This window comes from Salvelinus fontinalis, chromosome 40 (genome assembly GCF_029448725.1).
Source record: "Salvelinus fontinalis isolate EN_2023a chromosome 40, ASM2944872v1, whole genome shotgun sequence".
In the NCBI taxonomy this organism is placed as follows: Eukaryota; Metazoa; Chordata; class Actinopteri; order Salmoniformes; family Salmonidae; genus Salvelinus; species Salvelinus fontinalis.
The window spans coordinates 29,717,515-29,739,537 of NC_074704.1; the positions used below are offsets into that span (position 1 = coordinate 29,717,515).

The 22,023-nt window shown below is 30.0% G+C and overlaps 1 protein-coding gene across 1 annotated transcript in view; it reads left to right on the forward strand.

Moving 5' to 3' along the window:
* Window positions 1-22,023, forward strand: part of LOC129839621 (general transcription factor 3C polypeptide 1-like) — an 88,968-nt gene that overhangs the window by 16,439 nt on the left and 50,506 nt on the right. The window lies entirely within an intron of this gene.

The window sequence follows — 22,023 nt, forward strand, 5'->3', positions numbered from 1 at the left end:
TACAGCATTATGTGGGTTGAATACTGTAACTAAAACTATTAATACAGCATTATGTGGGTTGAATACTGTAACTAAAACTATTAATACAGCGTTATGTGGGTTGAATACTGTAACTATTAATACAGCATTATGTGGGTTGAATACTGTAACTATTAATACAGCATTATGTGGGTTGAATACTGAAACTATTAATACAGCATTATGTGGGTTGAATACTGAAACTATTAATACAGCATTATGTGGGTTAAATACTGTAACTAAAACTATTAATACAGCATTATGTGGGTTGAATACTGTAACTAAAACTATTAATACAGCATTATGTGGGTTGAATACTGTAACTAAAACTATTAATACAGCGTTATGTGGGTTGAATACTGTCACTAAAACTATTAATACAGCATTATGTGGGTTGAATACTGTAACTATTAATACAGCATTATGTGGGTTGAATACTAAAACTAAAACTATTAATACAGCATTATGTGGGTTGAATACTGTAACTATTAATACAGCATTATGTGGGTTGAATACTGTAACTATTAATACAGCATTATGTGGGTTGAATACTAAAACTAAAACTATTAATACAGCATTATGTGGGTTGAATACTGTAACTATTAATACAGCATTATGTGGGTTGAATACTGAAACTATTAATACAGCATTATGTGGGTTGAATACTGTAACTAAAACTATTAATACAGCGTTATGTGGGTTGAATACTGTAACTATTAATACAGCATTATGTGGGTTGAATACTGTAACTATTAATACAGCATTATGTGGGTTGAATACTGAAACTATTAATACAGCATTATGTGGGTTGAATACTGTAACAAACTATTAATACAGCATTATGTGGGTTAAATACTGTAACTAAAACTATTAATACAGCATTATGTGGGTTGAATACTGTAACTAAAACTATTAATACAGCATTATGTGGGTTGAATACTGTAACTAAAACTATTAATACAGCATTATGTGGGTTGAATACTGTAACTAAAACTATTAATACAGCATTATGTGGGTTGAATACTGTAACTAAAACTATTAATACAGCATTATGTGGGTTGAATACTGTAACTAAAACTATTAATACAGCATTATGTGGGTTGAATACTGTAACTATTAATACAGCATTATGTGGGTTGAATACTGTAACTAAAACTATTAATACAGCATTATGTGGGTTGAATACTGTAACTATTAATACAGCATTATGTGGGTTGAATACTGAAACTATTAATACAGCATTATGTGGGTTGAATACTGTAACTAAAACTATTAATACAGCATTATGTGGGTTGAATACTGTAACTATTAATACAGCATTATGTGGGTTGAATACTGAAACTATTAATACAGCATTATGTGGGTTGAATACTGTAACTATTAATACAGCATTATGTGGGTTGAATACTGTAACTATTAATACAGCATTATGTGGGTTGAATACTGTCACTAAAACTATTAATACAGCATTATGTGGGTTGAATACTGTAACTATTAATACAGCATTATGTGGGTTGAATACTGTAACTATTAATACAGCATTATGTGGGTTGAATACTGTAACTAAAACTATTAATACAGCATTATGTGGGTTGAATACTGTAACTATTAATACAGCATTATGTGGGTTGAATACTGTAACTATTAATACAGCATTATGTGGGTTGAATACTGTAACTAAAACTATTAATACAGCATTATGTGGGTTGAATACTGTAACTATTAATACAGCATTATGTGGGTTGAATACTGTAACTATTAATACAGCATTATGTGGGTTGAATACTGTAACTATTAATACAGCATTATGTGGGTTGAATACTAAAACTATTAATACAGCATTATGTGGGTTGAATACTGTAACTAAAACTATTAATACAGCATTATGTGGGTTGAATACTGTAACTAAAACTATTAATACAGCATTATGTGGGTTGAATACTGTAACTATTAATACAGCATTATGTGGGTTGAATACTGAAACTATTAATACAGCATTATGTGGGTTGAATACTGTAACTATTAATACAGCATTATGTGGGTTGAATACTGAAACTATTAATACAGCATTATGTGGGTTGAATACTGTAACTATTAATACAGCATTATGTGGGTTGAATACTGTCACTAAAACTATTAATACAGCATTATGTGGGTTGAATACTGTAACTATTAATACAGCAGTATGTGGGTTGAATACTGTAACTAAAACTATTAATACAGCATTATGTGGGTTGAATACTGTAACTAAAACTATTAATACAGCATTATGTGGGTTGAATACTGTAACTATTAATACAGCATTATGTGGGTTGAATACTGTCACTAAAACTATTAATACAGCATTATGTGGGTTGAATACTGTAACTAAAACTATTAATACAGCATTATGTGGGTTGAATACTGTAACTAAAACTATTAATACAGCATTATGTGGGTTGAATACTGTAACTAAAACTATTAATACAGCATTATGTGGGTTGAATACTGTAACTATTAATACAGCATTATGTGGGTTGAATACTGTAACTAAAACTATTAATACAGCATTATGTGGGTTGAATACTGTAACTATTAATACAGCATTATGTGGGTTGAATACTGAAACTATTAATACAGCGTTATGTGGGTTGAATACTGTAACTAAAACTATTAATACAGCATTATGTGGGTTGAATACTGTAACTAAAACTATTAATACAGCATTATGTGGGTTGAATACTGTAACTAAAACTATTAATACAGCATTATGTGGGTTGAATACTGTAACTATTAATACAGCATTATGTGGGTTGAATACTGTCACTAAAACTATTAATACAGCATTATGTGGGTTGAATACTGTAACTAAAACTATTAATACAGCATTATGTGGGTTGAATACTGTAACTAAAACTATTAATACAGCATTATGTGGGTTGAATACTGTAACTAAAACTATTAATACAGCATTATGTGGGTTGAATACTGTAACTAAAACTATTAATACAGCATTATGTGGGTTGAATACTGTAACTATTAATACAGCATTATGTGGGTTGAATACTGTAACTATTAATACAGCATTATGTGGGTTGAATACTGTAACTAAAACTATTAATACAGCATTATGTGGGTTGAATACTGTAACTAAAACTATTAATACAGCATTATGTGGGTTGAATACTGTAACTAAAACTATTAATACAGCATTATGTGGGTTGACTACTGTAACTAAAACTATTAATACAGCATTATGTGGGTTGAATACTGTAACTAAAACTCTTAATACAGCATTATGTGGGTTGAATACTGTAACTATTAATACAGCATTATGTGGGTTGAATACTGTAACTATTAATACAGCATTATGTGGGTTGAATACTGTAACTAAAACTATTAATACAGCATTATGTGGGTTGAATACTGTAACTAAAACTATTAATACAGCATTATGTGGGTTGAATACTGTAACTAAAACTATTAATACAGCATTATGTGGGTTGAATACTGTAACTATTAATACAGCATTATGTGGGTTGAATACTGTAACTAAAACTATTAATACAGCATTATGTGGGTTGAATACTGTAACTATTAATACAGCATTATGTGGGTTGAATACTGTCACTAAAACTATTAATACAGCATTATGTGGGTTGAATACTGTAACTATTAATACAGCATTATGTGGGTTGAATACTGTAACTAAAACTATTAATACAGCGTTATGTGGGTTGAATACTGTCACAAACTATTAATACAGCGTTATGTGGGTTGAATACTGTCACTAAAACTATTAATACAGCATTATGTGGGTTGAATACTGTAACTATTAATACAGCATTATGTGGGTTGAATACTAAAACTAAAACTATTAATACAGCATTATGTGGGTTGAATACTGTAACTATTAATACAGCATTATGTGGGTTGAATACTGTAACTATTAATACAGCATTATGTGGGTTGAATACTAAAACTAAAACTATTAATACAGCATTATGTGGGTTGAATACTGTAACTATTAATACAGCATTATGTGGGTTGAATACTGAAACTATTAATACAGCATTATGTGGGTTGAATACTGAAACTATTAATACAGCATTATGTGGGTTGAATACTGTAACTAAAACTATTAATACAGCGTTATGTGGGTTGAATACTGTAACTATTAATACAGCATTATGTGGGTTGAATACTGTAACTATTAATACAGCATTATGTGGGTTGAATACTGTAACTAAAACTATTAATACAGCATTATGTGGGTTGAATACTGTAACTAAAACTATTAATACAGCATTATGTGGGTTGAATACTGTAACTATTAATACAGCATTATGTGGGTTGAATACTGTAACTAAAACTATTAATACAGCATTATGTGGGTTGAATACTGTAACTATTAATACAGCATTATGTGGGTTGAATACTGTCACTAAAACTATTAATACAGCATTATGTGGGTTGAATACTGTAACTATTAATACAGCATTATGTGGGTTGAATACTGTAACTAAAACTATTAATACAGCGTTATGTGGGTTGAATACTGTCACAAACTATTAATACAGCGTTATGTGGGTTGAATACTGTCACTAAAACTATTAATACAGCATTATGTGGGTTGAATACTGTAACTATTAATACAGCATTATGTGGGTTGAATACTAAAACTAAAACTATTAATACAGCATTATGTGGGTTGAATACTGTAACTATTAATACAGCATTATGTGGGTTGAATACTGTAACTATTAATACAGCATTATGTGGGTTGAATACTAAAACTAAAACTATTAATACAGCATTATGTGGGTTGAATACTGTAACTATTAATACAGCATTATGTGGGTTGAATACTGAAACTATTAATACAGCATTATGTGGGTTGAATACTGAAACTATTAATACAGCATTATGTGGGTTGAATACTGTAACTAAAACTATTAATACAGCGTTATGTGGGTTGAATACTGTAACTATTAATACAGCATTATGTGGGTTGAATACTGTAACTATTAATACAGCATTATGTGGGTTGAATACTGAAACTATTAATACAGCATTATGTGGGTTGAATACTGTAACAAACTATTAATACAGCATTATGTGGGTTAAATACTGTAACTAAAACTATTAATACAGCATTATGTGGGTTGAATACTGTAACTAAAACTATTAATACAGCATTATGTGGGTTGAATACTGTAACTAAAACTATTAATACAGCATTATGTGGGTTGAATACTGTAACTAAAACTATTAATACAGCATTATGTGGGTTGAATACTGTAACTAAAACTATTAATACAGCATTATGTGGGTTGAATACTGTAACTAAAACTATTAATACAGCATTATGTGGGTTGAATACTGTAACTATTAATACAGCATTATGTGGGTTGAATACTGTAACTAAAACTATTAATACAGCATTATGTGGGTTGAATACTGAAACTATTAATACAGCATTATGTGGGTTGAATACTGTAACTAAAACTATTAATACAGCATTATGTGGGTTGAATACTGTAACTATTAATACAGCATTATGTGGGTTGAATACTGTAACTATTAATACAGCATTATGTGGGTTGAATACTGTAACTAAAACTATTAATACAGCATTATGTGGGTTGAATACTGTAACTATTAATACAGCATTATGTGGGTTGAATACTGTAACTAAAACTATTAATACAGCATTATGTGGGTTGAATACTGTAACTATTAATACAGCATTATGTGGGTTGAATACTGTAACTATTAATACAGCATTATGTGGGTTGAATACTGTAACTATTAATACAGCATTATGTGGGTTGAATACTAAAACTATTAATACAGCATTATGTGGGTTGAATACTGTAACTAAAACTATTAATACAGCATTATGTGGGTTGAATACTGTAACTAAAACTATTAATACAGCATTATGTGGGTTGAATACTGTAACTATTAATACAGCATTATGTGGGTTGAATACTGAAACTATTAATACAGCATTATGTGGGTTGAATACTGTAACTATTAATACAGCATTATGTGGGTTGAATACTGAAACTATTAATACAGCATTATGTGGGTTGAATACTGTAACTATTAATACAGCATTATGTGGGTTGAATACTGTCACTAAAACTATTAATACAGCATTATGTGGGTTGAATACTGTAACTATTAATACAGCAGTATGTGGGTTGAATACTGTAACTAAAACTATTAATACAGCATTATGTGGGTTGAATACTGTAACTAAAACTATTAATACAGCATTATGTGGGTTGAATACTGTAACTATTAATACAGCATTATGTGGGTTGAATACTGTCACTAAAACTATTAATACAGCATTATGTGGGTTGAATACTGTAACTAAAACTATTAATACAGCGTTATGTGGGTTGAATACTGTCACTAAAACTATTAATACAGCATTATGTGGGTTGAATACTGTAACTATTAATACAGCATTATGTGGGTTGAATACTAAAACTAAAACTATTAATACAGCATTATGTGGGTTGAATACTGTAACTATTAATACAGCATTATGTGGGTTGAATACTGTAACTATTAATACAGCATTATGTGGGTTGAATACTAAAACTAAAACTATTAATACAGCATTATGTGGGTTGAATACTGTAACTATTAATACAGCATTATGTGGGTTGAATACTGAAACTATTAATACAGCATTATGTGGGTTGAATACTGAAACTATTAATACAGCATTATGTGGGTTGAATACTGTAACTAAAACTATTAATACAGCGTTATGTGGGTTGAATACTGTAACTATTAATACAGCATTATGTGGGTTGAATACTGTAACTATTAATACAGCATTATGTGGGTTGAATACTGAAACTATTAATACAGCATTATGTGGGTTGAATACTGTAACAAACTATTAATACAGCATTATGTGGGTTAAATACTGTAACTAAAACTATTAATACAGCATTATGTGGGTTGAATACTGTAACTAAAACTATTAATACAGCATTATGTGGGTTGAATACTGTAACTAAAACTATTAATACAGCATTATGTGGGTTGAATACTGTAACTAAAACTATTAATACAGCATTATGTGGGTTGAATACTGTAACTAAAACTATTAATACAGCATTATGTGGGTTGAATACTGTAACTAAAACTATTAATACAGCATTATGTGGGTTGAATACTGTAACTATTAATACAGCATTATGTGGGTTGAATACTGTAACTAAAACTATTAATACAGCATTATGTGGGTTGAATACTGTAACTATTAATACAGCATTATGTGGGTTGAATACTGAAACTATTAATACAGCATTATGTGGGTTGAATACTGTAACTAAAACTATTAATACAGCATTATGTGGGTTGAATACTGTAACTATTAATACAGCATTATGTGGGTTGAATACTGTAACTATTAATACAGCATTATGTGGGTTGAATACTGTAACTAAAACTATTAATACAGCATTATGTGGGTTGAATACTGTAACTATTAATACAGCATTATGTGGGTTGAATACTGTAACTAAAACTATTAATACAGCATTATGTGGGTTGAATACTGTAACTATTAATACAGCATTATGTGGGTTGAATACTGTAACTATTAATACAGCATTATGTGGGTTGAATACTGTAACTATTAATACAGCATTATGTGGGTTGAATACTAAAACTATTAATACAGCATTATGTGGGTTGAATACTGTAACTAAAACTATTAATACAGCATTATGTGGGTTGAATACTGTAACTAAAACTATTAATACAGCATTATGTGGGTTGAATACTGTAACTATTAATACAGCATTATGTGGGTTGAATACTGAAACTATTAATACAGCATTATGTGGGTTGAATACTGTAACTATTAATACAGCATTATGTGGGTTGAATACTGAAACTATTAATACAGCATTATGTGGGTTGAATACTGTAACTATTAATACAGCATTATGTGGGTTGAATACTGTCACTAAAACTATTAATACAGCATTATGTGGGTTGAATACTGTAACTATTAATACAGCATTATGTGGGTTGAATACTGTAACTAAAACTATTAATACAGCATTATGTGGGTTGAATACTGTCACTAAAACTATTAATACAGCATTATGTGGGTTGAATACTGTAACTAAAACTATTAATACAGCATTATGTGGGTTGAATACTGTAACTAAAACTATTAATACAGCATTATGTGGGTTGAATACTGTAACTAAAACTATTAATACAGCATTATGTGGGTTGAATACTGTAACTAAAACTATTAATACAGCATTATGTGGGTTGAATACTGTAACTATTAATACAGCCTTATGTGGGTTGAATACTGTAACTAAAAATACTGTAACTAGTAACTAAAACTATTAATACAGCATTATGTGGGTTGAATACTGTAACTAAAACTATTAATACAGCATTATGTGGGTTGAATACTGTAACTAAAACTATTAATACAGCATTATGTGGGTTGAATACTGTAACTATTAATACAGCCTTATGTGGGTTGAATACTGTAACTAAAAATACTGTAACTAGTAACTAAAACTATTGCTATTAATACAGCATTATGTGGGTTGAATACTGTAACTAAAACTATTAATAAAGCATTATGTGGGTTGAATACTGTAACTATTAATACAGCATTATGTGGGTTGAATACTGTAACTAAAACTATTAATACAGCATTTTGTGGGTTGAATACTGTAACCAAAACTATTAATACAGCATTATGTGGGTTGAATACTGTAACTATTAATACAGCATTATGTGGGTTGAATACTGTAACTATTAATACAGCATTATGTGGGTTAAATACTGTAACTATTAATACAGCATTATGTGGGTTGAATATGGTAACTATTAATACAGCATTATGTGGGTTGAATACTGTAACTATTAATACAGCATTATGTGGGTTGAATATTGTAACTATTAATACAGCATTATGTGGGTTGAATACTGTAACTATTAATACAGCATTATGTGGGTTGAATATTGTAACTATTAATACAGCATTATGTGGGTTGAATACTGTAACTAAAACTATTAATACAGCATTATGTGGGTTGAATACTGTAACTATTAATACAGCATTATGTGGGTTGAATACTGTCACTATTAATACAGCATTATGTGGGTTGAATACTGTAACTATTAATACAGCATTATGTGGGTTGAATACTGTAACTAAAACTATTAATACAGCATTATGTGGGTTGAATACTGTAACTAAAACTATTAATACAGCATTATGTGGGTTGAATACTGTAACTATTAATACAGCATTATGTGGGTTGAATACTGTAACTAAAACTATTAATACAGCATTATGTGGGTTGAATACTGTAACTATTAATACAGCATTATGTGGGTTGAATACTGTAACTAAAACTATTAATACAGCATTATGTGGGTTGAATACTGAAACTATTAATACAGCATTATGTGGGTTGAATACTGTAACTAAAACTATTAATACAGCATTATGTGGGTTGAATACTGTCACTAAAACTATTAATACAGCATTATGTGGGTTGAATACTGTAACTATTAATACAGCATTATGTGGGTTGAATACTGTAACTATTAATACAGCATTATGTGGGTTGAATGCTGTAACTATTAATACAGCATTATGTGGGTTGAATACTGTAACTATTAATACAGCATTATGTGGGTTGAATACTGTAACTAAAACTATTAATACAGCATTATGTGGGTTGAATACTGTAACTATTAATACAGCATTATGTGGGTTGAATACTGTAACTAAAACTATTAATACAGCATTATGTGGGTTGAATACTGTCACTAAAACTATTAATACAGCATTATGTGGGTTGAATACTGTAACTATTAATACAGCATTATGTGGGTTGAATACTGTAACTAAAACTATTAATACAGCATTATGTGGGTTGAATACTGTAACTATTAATACAGCATTATGTGGGTTGAATACTGTAACTAAAACTATTAATACAGCATTATGTGGGTTGAATACTGTAACTATTAATACAGCATTATGTGGGTTGAATACTGTAACTATTAATACAGCATTATGTGGGTTGAATACTGTAACTAAAACTATTAATACAGCATTATGTGGGTTGAATACTGTAACTATTAATACAGCATTATGTGGGTTGAATACTGTAACTATTAATACAGCGTTATGTGGGTTGAATACTGTAACTATTAATACAGCATTATGTGGGTTGAATACTGTAACTATTAATACAGCATTATGTGGGTTGAATACTGTAACTAAAACTATTAATACAGCATTATGTGGGTTGAATACTGTAACTATTAATACAGCATTATGTGGGTTGAATACTGTCACTATTAATACAGCATTATGTGGGTTGAATACTGTAACTAAAACTATTAATACAGCATTATGTGGGTTGAATACTGTAACTATTAATACAGCATTATGTGGGTTGAATACTGTAACTAAAACTATTAATACAGCATTATGTGGGTTGAATACTGTAACTATTAATACAGCATTATGTGGGTTGAATACTGTCACTAAAACTATTAATACAGCATTATGTGGGTTGAATACTGTAACTAAAACTATTAATACAGCATTATGTGGGTTGAATACTGAAACTATTAATACAGCATTATGTGGGTTGAATACTGTAACTAAAACTATTAATACAGCATTATGTGGGTTGAATACTGTCACTAAAACTATTAATACAGCATTATGTGGGTTGAATACTGTAACTATTAATACAGCATTATGTGGGTTGAATACTGTAACTAATACAGCATTATGTGGGTTGAATACTGAAACTATTAATACAGCATTATGTGGGTTGAATACTGTAACTATTAATACAGCATTATGTGGGTTGAATACTGTAACTAAAACTATTAATACAGCATTATGTGGGTTGAATACTGTAACTATTAATACAGCATTATGTGGGTTGAATACTGTAACTATTAATACAGCATTATGTGGGTTGAATACTGTAACTATTAATACAGCATTATGTGGGTTGAATACTGTAACTATTAATACAGCATTATGTGGGTTGAATACTGTAACTATTAATACAGCATTATGTGGGTTGAATACTGTAACTATTAATACAGCATTATGTGGGTTGAATACTGTAACTAAAACTATTAATACAGCATTATGTGGGTTGAATACTGTAACTATTAATACAGCATTATGTGGGTTGAATACTGTAACTAAAACTATTAATACAGCATTATGTGGGTTGAATACTGTAACTATTAATACAGCATTATGTGGGTTGAATACTGAAACTATTAATACAGCATTATGTGGGTTGAATACTGTAACTATTAATACAGCATTATGTGGGTTGAATACTGTAACTAAAACTATTAATACAGCATTATGTGGGTTGAATACTGTAACTATTAATACAGCATTATGTGGGTTGAATACTGTAACTATTAATACAGCATTATGTGGGTTGAATACTGTAACTATTAATACAGCATTATGTGGGTTGAATACTGTAACTATTAATACAGCATTATGTGGGTTGAATACTGTAACTATTAATACAGCATTATGTGGGTTGAATACTGTAACTAAAACTAATACAGCATTATGTGGGTTGAATACTGTAACTAAAACTATTAATACAGCATTATGTGGGTTGAATACTGTAACTATTAATACAGCATTATGTGGGTTGAATACTGTAACAAACTATTAATACAGCATTATGTGGGTTGAATACTGTAACTATTAATACAGCATTATGTGGGTTGAATACTGTAACTATTAATACAGCATTATGTGGGTTGAATACTGTAACTATTAATACAGCATTATGTGGGTTGAATACTGTAACTATTAATACAGCATTATGTGGGTTGAATACTGTAACTATTAATACAGCATTATGTGGGTTGAATACTGTAACTATTAATACAGCATTATGTGGGTTGAATACTGTAACTATTAATACAGCATTATGTGGGTTGAATACTGTAACTAAAACTATTAATACAGCATTATGTGGGTTGAATACTGTAACTAAAACTATTAATACAGCATTATGTGGGTTGAATACTGTAACTAAAACTATTAATACAGCATTATGTGGGTTGAATACTGTAACTATTAATACAGCATTATGTGGGTTGAATACTGTAACTATTAATACAGCATTATGTGGGTTGAATACTGTAACTATTAATACAGCATTATGTGGGTTGAATACCGTAACTATTAATACAGCATTATGTGGGTTGAATACTAAAACTATTAATACAGCATTATGTGGGTTGAATACTGTAACTATTAATACAGCATTATGTGGGTTGAATACTGTAACTATTAATACAGCATTATGTGGGTTGAATACTGTAACTAAAACTATTAATACAGCATTATGTGGGTTGAATACTGTAACTATTAATACAGCATTATGTGGGTTGAATACTGTAACTATTAATACAGCATTATGTGGGTTGAATACTGTAACTATTAATACAGCATTATGTGGGTTGAATACTGTAACTATTAATACAGCATTATGTGGGTTGAATACTGTCACTAAAACTATTAATACAGCATTATGTGGGTTGAATACTGAAACTATTAATACAACATTATGTGGGTTGAATACTGTAACTATTAATACAGCATTATGTGGGTTGAATACTGTCACTAAAACTATTAATACAGCATTATGTGGGTTGAATACTGTCACTAAAACTATTAATACAGCATTATGTGGGTTGAATACTGTCACTAAAACTATTAATACAGCATTATGTGGGTTGAATACTGGAACTATTAATACAGCATTATGTGGGTTGAATACTGTAACTAAAACTATTAATACAACGTTATGTGGGTTGAATACTGTAACTATTAATACAGCATTATGTGGGTTGAATACTGTAACTAAAACTATTAATACAGCATTATGTGGGTTGAATACTGTAACTATTAATACAGCATTATGTGGGTTGAATACTGTAACTAAAACTATTAATACAGCATTATGTGGGTTGAATACTGTCACTAAAACTATTAATACAGCATTATGTGGGTTGAATACTGAAACTATTAATACAGCATTATGTGGGTTGAATACTGTCACTAAAACTATTAATACAGCGTTATGTGGGTTGAATACTGTAACTATTAATACAGCATTATGTGGGTTGAATACTGTAACTATTAATACAGCATTATGTGGGTTGAATACTGTAACTATTAATACAGCATTATGTGGGTTGAATACTGTAACTATTAATACAGCATTATGTGGGTTGAATACTGAAACTATTAATACAGCATTATGTGGGTTGAATACTGTAACTAAAACTATTAATACAGCATTATGTGGGTTGAATACTGTAACTATTAATACAGCATTATGTGGGTTGAATACTGTAACTATTAATACAGCATTATGTGGGTTGAATACTGTAACTATTAATACAGCATTATGTGGGTTGAATACTGTCACTAAAACTATTAATACAGCATTATGTGGGTTGAATACTGTAACTATTAATACAGCATTATGTGGGTTGAATACTGTCACTAAAACTATTAATACAGCATTATGTGGGTTGAATACTGTAACTATTAATACAGCATTATGTGGGTTGAATACTGTAACTATTAATACAGCATTATGTGGGTTGAATACTGTCACTATTAATACAGCATTATGTGGGTTGAATACTGTAACTATTAATACAGCATTATGTGGGTTGAATACTGTCACTAAAACTATTAATACAGCATTATGTGGGTTGAATACTGTCACTAAAACTATTAATACAGCATTATGTGGGTTGAATACTGTCACTAAAACTATTAATACAGCATTATGTGGGTTGAATACTGTCACTAAAACTATTAATACAGCATTATGTGGGTTGAATACTAAAACTATTAATACAGCATTATGTGGGTTGAATACTGTAACTATTAATACAGCATTATGTGGGTTGAATACTGTCACTAAAACTATTAATACAGCATTATGTGGGTTGAATACTGTAACTATTAATACAGCATTATGTGGGTTGAATACTGTAACTATTAATACAGCATTATGTGGGTTGAATACTGTAACTAAAACTATTAATACAGCATTATGTGGGTTGAATACTGTAACTATTAATACAGCATTATGTGGGTTGAATACTGTAACTAAAACTATTAATACAGCATTATGTGGGTTGAATACTGTAACTATTAATACAGCATTATGTGGGTTGAATACTGTAACTATTAATACAGCATTATGTGGGTTGAATACTGTAACTAAAACTATTAATACAGCGTTATGTGGGTTGAATACTGTAACTATTAATACAGCATTATGTGGGTTGAATACTGTAACTAAAACTATTAATACAGCATTATGTGGGTTGAATACTGTAACTATTAATACAGCATTATGTGGGTTGAATACTGTAACTAAAACTATTAATACAGCATTATGTGGGTTGAATACTGTAACTAAAACTATTAATACAGCATTATGTGGGTTGAATACTGTAACTATTAATACAGCATTATGTGGGTTGAATACTGTAACTATTAATACAGCATTATGTGGGTTGAATACTGTAACTATTAATACAGCATTATGTGGGTTGAATACTGTAACTATTAATACAGCATTATGTGGGTTGAATACTGTAACTATTAATACAGCATTATGTGGGTTGAATACTGTAACTAAAACTATTAATACAGCATTATGTGGGTTGAATACTGTAACTAAAACTATTAATACAGCATTATGTGGGTTGAATACTGTAACTATTAATACAGCATTATGTGGGTTGAATACTGTAACTAAAACTATTAATACAGCATTATGTGGGTTGAATACTGTAACTATTAATACAGCATTATGTGGGTTGAATACTGTAACTATTAATACAGCATTATGTGGGTTGAATACTGTAACTAAAACTATTAATACAGCATTATGTGGGTTGAATACTGTAACTATTAATACAGCATTATGTGGGTTCAATACTGTAACTAAAACTATTAATACAGCATTATGTGGGTTGAATACTGTCACTAAAACTATTAATACAGCATTATGTGGGTTGAATACTGTAACTAAAACTATTAATACAGCATTATGTGGGTTGAATACTGTAACTATTAATACAGCATTATGTGGGTTGAATACTGTCACTAAAACTATTAATACAGCATTATGTGGGTTGAATACTGTAACTATTAATACAGCATTATGTGGGTTGAATACTGTAACTATTAATACAGCATTATGTGGGTTGAATACTGTAACTAAAACTATTAATACAGCATTATGTGGGTTGAATACTGTAACTAAAACTATTAATACAGCGTTATGTGGGTTGAATACTGTAACTATTAATACAACATTATGTGGGTTGAATACTGTAACTATTAATACAGCATTATGTGGGTTGAATACTGTAACTATTAATACAGCATTATGTGGGTTGAATACTGTAACTAAAACTATTAATACAGCATTATGTGGGTTGAATACTGTAACTAAAACTATTAATACAGCATTATGTGGGTTGAATACTGTAACTATTAATACAGCATTATGTGGGTTGAATACTGTAACTATTAATACAGCATTATGTGGGTTGAATACTGTAACTATTAATACAGCATTATGTGGGTTGAATACTGTAACTAAAACTATTAATACAGCATTATGTGGGTTGAATACTGTAACTATTAATACAGCATTATGTGGGTTGAATACTGTAACTATTAATACAGCATTATGTGGGTTGAATACTGTAACTATTAATACAGCATTATGTGGGTTGAATACTGTAACTATTAATACAGCATTATGTGGGTTGAATACTGTCACTAAAACTATTAATACAGCATTATGTGGGTTGAATACTGTAACTAAAACTATTAATACAGCATTATGTGGGTTGAATACTGTAACTAAAACTATTAATACACTATTATGTGGGTTGAATACTGTCACTAAAACTATTAATACAGCATTATGTGGGTTGAATACTGTAACTAAAACTATTAATACAGCATTATGTGGGTTGAATACTGTAACTATTAATACAGCATTATGTGGGTTGAATACTGTAACTATTAATACAGCATTATGTGGGTTGAATACTGTAACTATTAATACAGCATTATGTGGGTTGAATACTGTAACTAAAACTATTAATACAGCATTATGTGGGTTGAATACTGTAACTATTAATACAGCATTATGTGGGTTGAATACTGTAACTATTAATACAGCATTATGTGGGTTGAATACTGTAACTATTAATACAGCATTATGTGGGTTGAATACTGTAACTATTAATACAGCATTATGTGGGTTGAATACTGTAACTATTAATACAGCATTATGTGGGTTGAATACTGTAACTATTAATACAGCATTATGTGGGTTGAATACTGTAACTATTAATACAGCATTATGTGGGTTGAATACTGTAACTATTAATACAGCATTATGTGGGTTGAATACTGTAACTAAAACTATTAATACAGCATTATGTGGGTTGAATACTGTAACTATTAATACAGCATTATGTGGGTTGAATACTGTAACTATTAATACAGCATTATGTGGGTTGAATACTGTAACTAAAACTATTAATACAGCATTATGTGGGTTGAATACTGTCACTATTAATACAGCATTATGTGGGTTGAATACTGTAACTATTAATACAGCATTATGTGGGTTGAATACTGTAACTATTAATACAGCATTATGTGGGTTGAATACTGTAACTATTAATACAGCATTATGTGGGTTGAATACTGTAACTATTAATACAGCATTATGTGGGTTGAATACTGTAACTATTAATACAGCATTATGTGGGTTGAATACTGTAACTATTAATACAGCATTATGTGGGTTGAATACTGTAACTATTAATACAGCATTATGTGGGTTGAATACTGTAACTAAAACTATTAATACAGCATTATGTGGGTTGAATACTGTAACTATTAATACAGCATTATGTGGGTTGAATACTGTAACTATTAATACAGCATTATGTGGGTTGAATACTGTAACTAAAACTATTAATACAGCATTATGTGGGTTGAATACTGTAACTATTAATACAGCATTATGTGGGTTGAATACTGTAACTATTAATACAGCATTATGTGGGTTGAATACTGTAACTAAAACTATTAATACAGCATTATGTGGGTTGAATACTGTAACTATTAATACAGCATTATGTGGGTTGAATACTGTCACTAAAACTATTAATACAGCATTATGTGGGTTGAATACTGTCACTATAACTATTAATACAGCATTATGTGGGTTGAATACTGAAACTAAAACTATTAATACAGCATTATGTGGGTTGAATACTGTCACAAACTATTAATACAGCATTATGTGGGTTGAATACTGTAACTAAAACTATTAATACAGCATTATGTGGGTTGAATACTGTCACTATTAATACAGCATTATGTGGGTTGAATACTGTCACTATTAATACAGCATTATGTGGGTTGAATACTGTCACTAAAACTATTAATACAGCATTATGTGGGTTGAATACTGTAACTATTAATACAGCATTATGTGGGTTGAATACTGTAACTATTAATACAGCATTATGTGGGTTGAATACTGTAACTATTAATACAGCATTATGTGGGTTGAATACTGTCACTAAAACTATTAATACAGCATTATGTGGGTTGAATACTGTAACTATTAATACAGCATTATGTGGGTTGAATACTGTAACTATTAATACAGCATTATGTGGGTTGAATACTGTAACTATTAATACAGCATTATGTGGGTTGAATACTGTAACTAAAACTATTAATACAGCATTATGTGGGTTGAATACTGTAACTATTAATACAGCATTATGTGGGTTGAATACTGTCACTATTAATACAGCATTATGTGGGTTGAATACTGTCACTATTAATACAGCATTATGTGGGTTGAATACTGTAACTAAAACTATTAATACAGCATTATGTGGGTTGAATACTGTAACTATTAATACAGCATTATGTGGGTTGAATACTGTAACTATTAATACAGCATTATGTGGGTTGAATACTGTAACTAAAACTATTAATACAGCATTATGTGGGTTGAATACTGTAACTATTAATACAGCATTATGTGGGTTGAATACTGTCACTATTAATACAGCATTATGTGGGTTGAATACTGTAACTATTAATACAGCATTATGTGGGTTGAATACTGTAACTATTAATACAGCATTATGTGGGTTGAATACTGTAACTAAAACTATTAATACAGCATTATGTGGGTTGAATACTGTAACTATTAATACAGCATTATGTGGGTTGAATACTGTAACTATTAATACAGCATTATGTGGGTTGAATACTGTAACTATTAATACAGCATTATGTGGGTTGAATACTGTAACTAAAACTATTAATACAGCATTATGTGGGTTGAATACTGTAACTATTAATACAGCATTATGTGGGTTGAATACTGTAACTATTAATACAGCATTATGTGGGTTGAATACTAAAACTAAAACTATTAATACAGCATTATGTGGGTTGAATACTGTAACCATTAATACAGCATTATGTGGGTTGAATACTGTAACTATTAATACAGCATTATGTGGGTTGAATACTGTAACTAAAACTATTAATACAGCATTATGTGGGTTGAATACTGTAACTATTAATACAGCATTATGTGGGTTGAATACTGTAACTAAAACTATTAATACAGCATTATGTGGGTTGAATACTGTAACTATTAATACAGCATTATGTGGGTTGAATACTGTAACAAACTATTAATACAGCATTATGTGGGTTGAATACTGTAACTATTAATACAGCATTATGTGGGTTGAATACTGTAACTATTAATACAGCATTATGTGGGTTGAATACTGTAACTAAAACTATTAATACAGCATTATGTGGGTTGAATACTGTAACTATTAATACAGCATTATGTGGGTTGAATACTGTAACTATTAATACAGCATTATGTGGGTTGAATACTGTAACTAAAACTATTAATACAGCATTATGTGGGTTGAATACTGTAACTATTAATACAGCATTATGTGGGTTGAATACTGTAACTATTAATTCAGCATTATGTGGGTTGAATACTGTAACTATTAATACAGCATTATGTGGGTTGAATACTGTAACTATTAATACAGCATTATGTGGGTTGAATACTGTCACTATTAATACAGCATTATGTGGGTTAAATACTGTAACTATTAATACAGCATTATGTGGGTTGAATACTGTAACTATTAATACAGCATTATGTGGGTTAAATACTGTAACTATTAATACAGCATTATGTGGGTTGAATACTGTAACTAAAACTATTAATACAGCATTATGTGGGTTGAATACTGTAACTATTAATACAGCATTATGTGGGTTGAATACTGTAACTATTAATACAGCATTATGTGGGTTGAATACTGTAACTAAAACTATTAATACAGCATTATGTGGGTTGAATACTGTAACTATTAATACAGCATTATGTGGGTTGAATACTGTCACTATTAATACAGCATTATGTGGGTTGAATACTGTCACTATTAATACAGCATTATGTGGGTTGAATACTGTAACTAAAACTATTAATACAGCATTATGTGGGTTGAATACTGTAACTATTAATACAGCATTATGTGGGTTGAATACTGTAACTATTAATACAGCATTATGTGGGTTGAATACTGTAACTAAAACTATTAATACAGCATTATGTGGGTTGAATACTGTAACTATTAATACAGCATTATGTGGGTTGAATACTGTCACTATTAATACAGCATTATGTGGGTTGAATACTGTAACTATTAATACAGCATTATGTGGGTTGAATACTGTAACTATTAATACAGCATTATGTGGGTTGAATACTGTAACTAAAACTATTAATACAGCATTATGTGGGTTGAATACTGTAACTATTAATACAGCATTATGTGGGTTGAATACTGTAACTATTAATACAGCATTATGTGGGTTGAATACTGTAACTATTAATACAGCATTATGTGGGTTGAATACTGTAACTAAAACTATTAATACAGCATTATGTGGGTTGAATACTGTAACTATTAATACAGCATTATGTGGGTTGAATACTGTAACTATTAATACAGCATTATGTGGGTTGAATACTAAAACTAAAACTATTAATACAGCATTATGTGGGTTGAATACTGTAACCATTAATACAGCATTATGTGGGTTGAATACTGTAACTATTAATACAGCATTATGTGGGTTGAATACTGTAACTAAAACTATTAATACAGCATTATGTGGGTTGAATACTGTAACTATTAATACAGCATTATGTGGGTTGAATACTGTAACTAAAACTATTAATACAGCATTATGTGGGTTGAATACTGTAACTATTAATACAGCATTATGTGGGTTGAATACTGTAACAAACTATTAATACAGCATTATGTGGGTTGAATACTGTAACTATTAATACAGCATTATGTGGGTTGAATACTGTAACTATTAATACAGCATTATGTGGGTTGAATACTGTAACTAAAACTATTAATACAGCATTATGTGGGTTGAATACTGTAACTATTAATACAGCATTATGTGGGTTGAATACTGTAACTATTAATACAGCATTATGTGGGTTGAATACTGTAACTAAAACTATTAATACAGCATTATGTGGGTTGAATACTGTAACTATTAATACAGCATTATGTGGGTTGAATACTGTAACTATTAATTCAGCATTATGTGGGTTGAATACTGTAACTATTAATACAGCATTATGTGGGTTGAATACTGTAACTATTAATACAGCATTATGTGGGTTGAATACTGTCACTATTAATACAGCATTATGTGGGTTAAATACTGTAACTATTAATACAGCATTATGTGGGTTGAATACTGTAACTATTAATACAGCATTATGTGGGTTAAATACTGTAACTATTAATACAGCATTATGTGGGTTGAATACTGTAACTAAAACTATTAATACAGCATTATGTGGGTTGAATACTGTAACTATTAATACAGCATTATGTGGGTTGAATACTGTAACTATTAATACAGCATTATGTGGGTTGAATACTGTAACTAAAACTATTAATACAGCATTATGTGGGTTGAATACTGTAACTATTAATACAGCATTATGTGGGTTGAATACTGTAACTAAAACTATTAATACAGCATTATGTGGGTTGAATACTGTCACTATTAATACAGCATTATGTGGGTTGAATACTGTCACTAAAACTATTAATACAGCATTATGTGGGTTGAATACTGAAACTATTAATACAGCATTATGTGGGTTGAATACTGTAACTATTAATACAGCATTATGTGGGTTGAATACTGTAACTATTAATACAGCATTATGTGGGTTGAATACTGAAACTATTAATACAGCATTATGTGGGTTGAATACTGTAACTATTAATACAGCATTATGTGGGTTGAATACTGTAACTATTAATACAGCATTATGTGGGTTGGATACTGTAACTAAAACTATTAATACAGCATTATGTGGGTTGAATACTGTAACTAAAACTATTAATACAGCGTTATGTGGGTTGAATTCTGTCACTAAAACTATTAATACAGCATTATGTGGGTTGAATACTGAAACTATTAATACAGCATTATGTGGGTTGAATACTGTAACTATTAATACAGCATTATGTGGGTTGAATACTGAAACTATTAATACAGCATTATGTGGGTTGAATACTGTAACTATTAATACAGCATTATGTGGGTTGAATACTGTAACTATTAATACAGCATTATGTGGGTTGAATACTGTAACTATTAATACAGCATTATGTGGGTTGGATACTGTAACTAAAACTATTAATACAGCATTATGTGGGTTGAATACTGTAACTAAAACTATTAATACAGCGTTATGTGGGTTG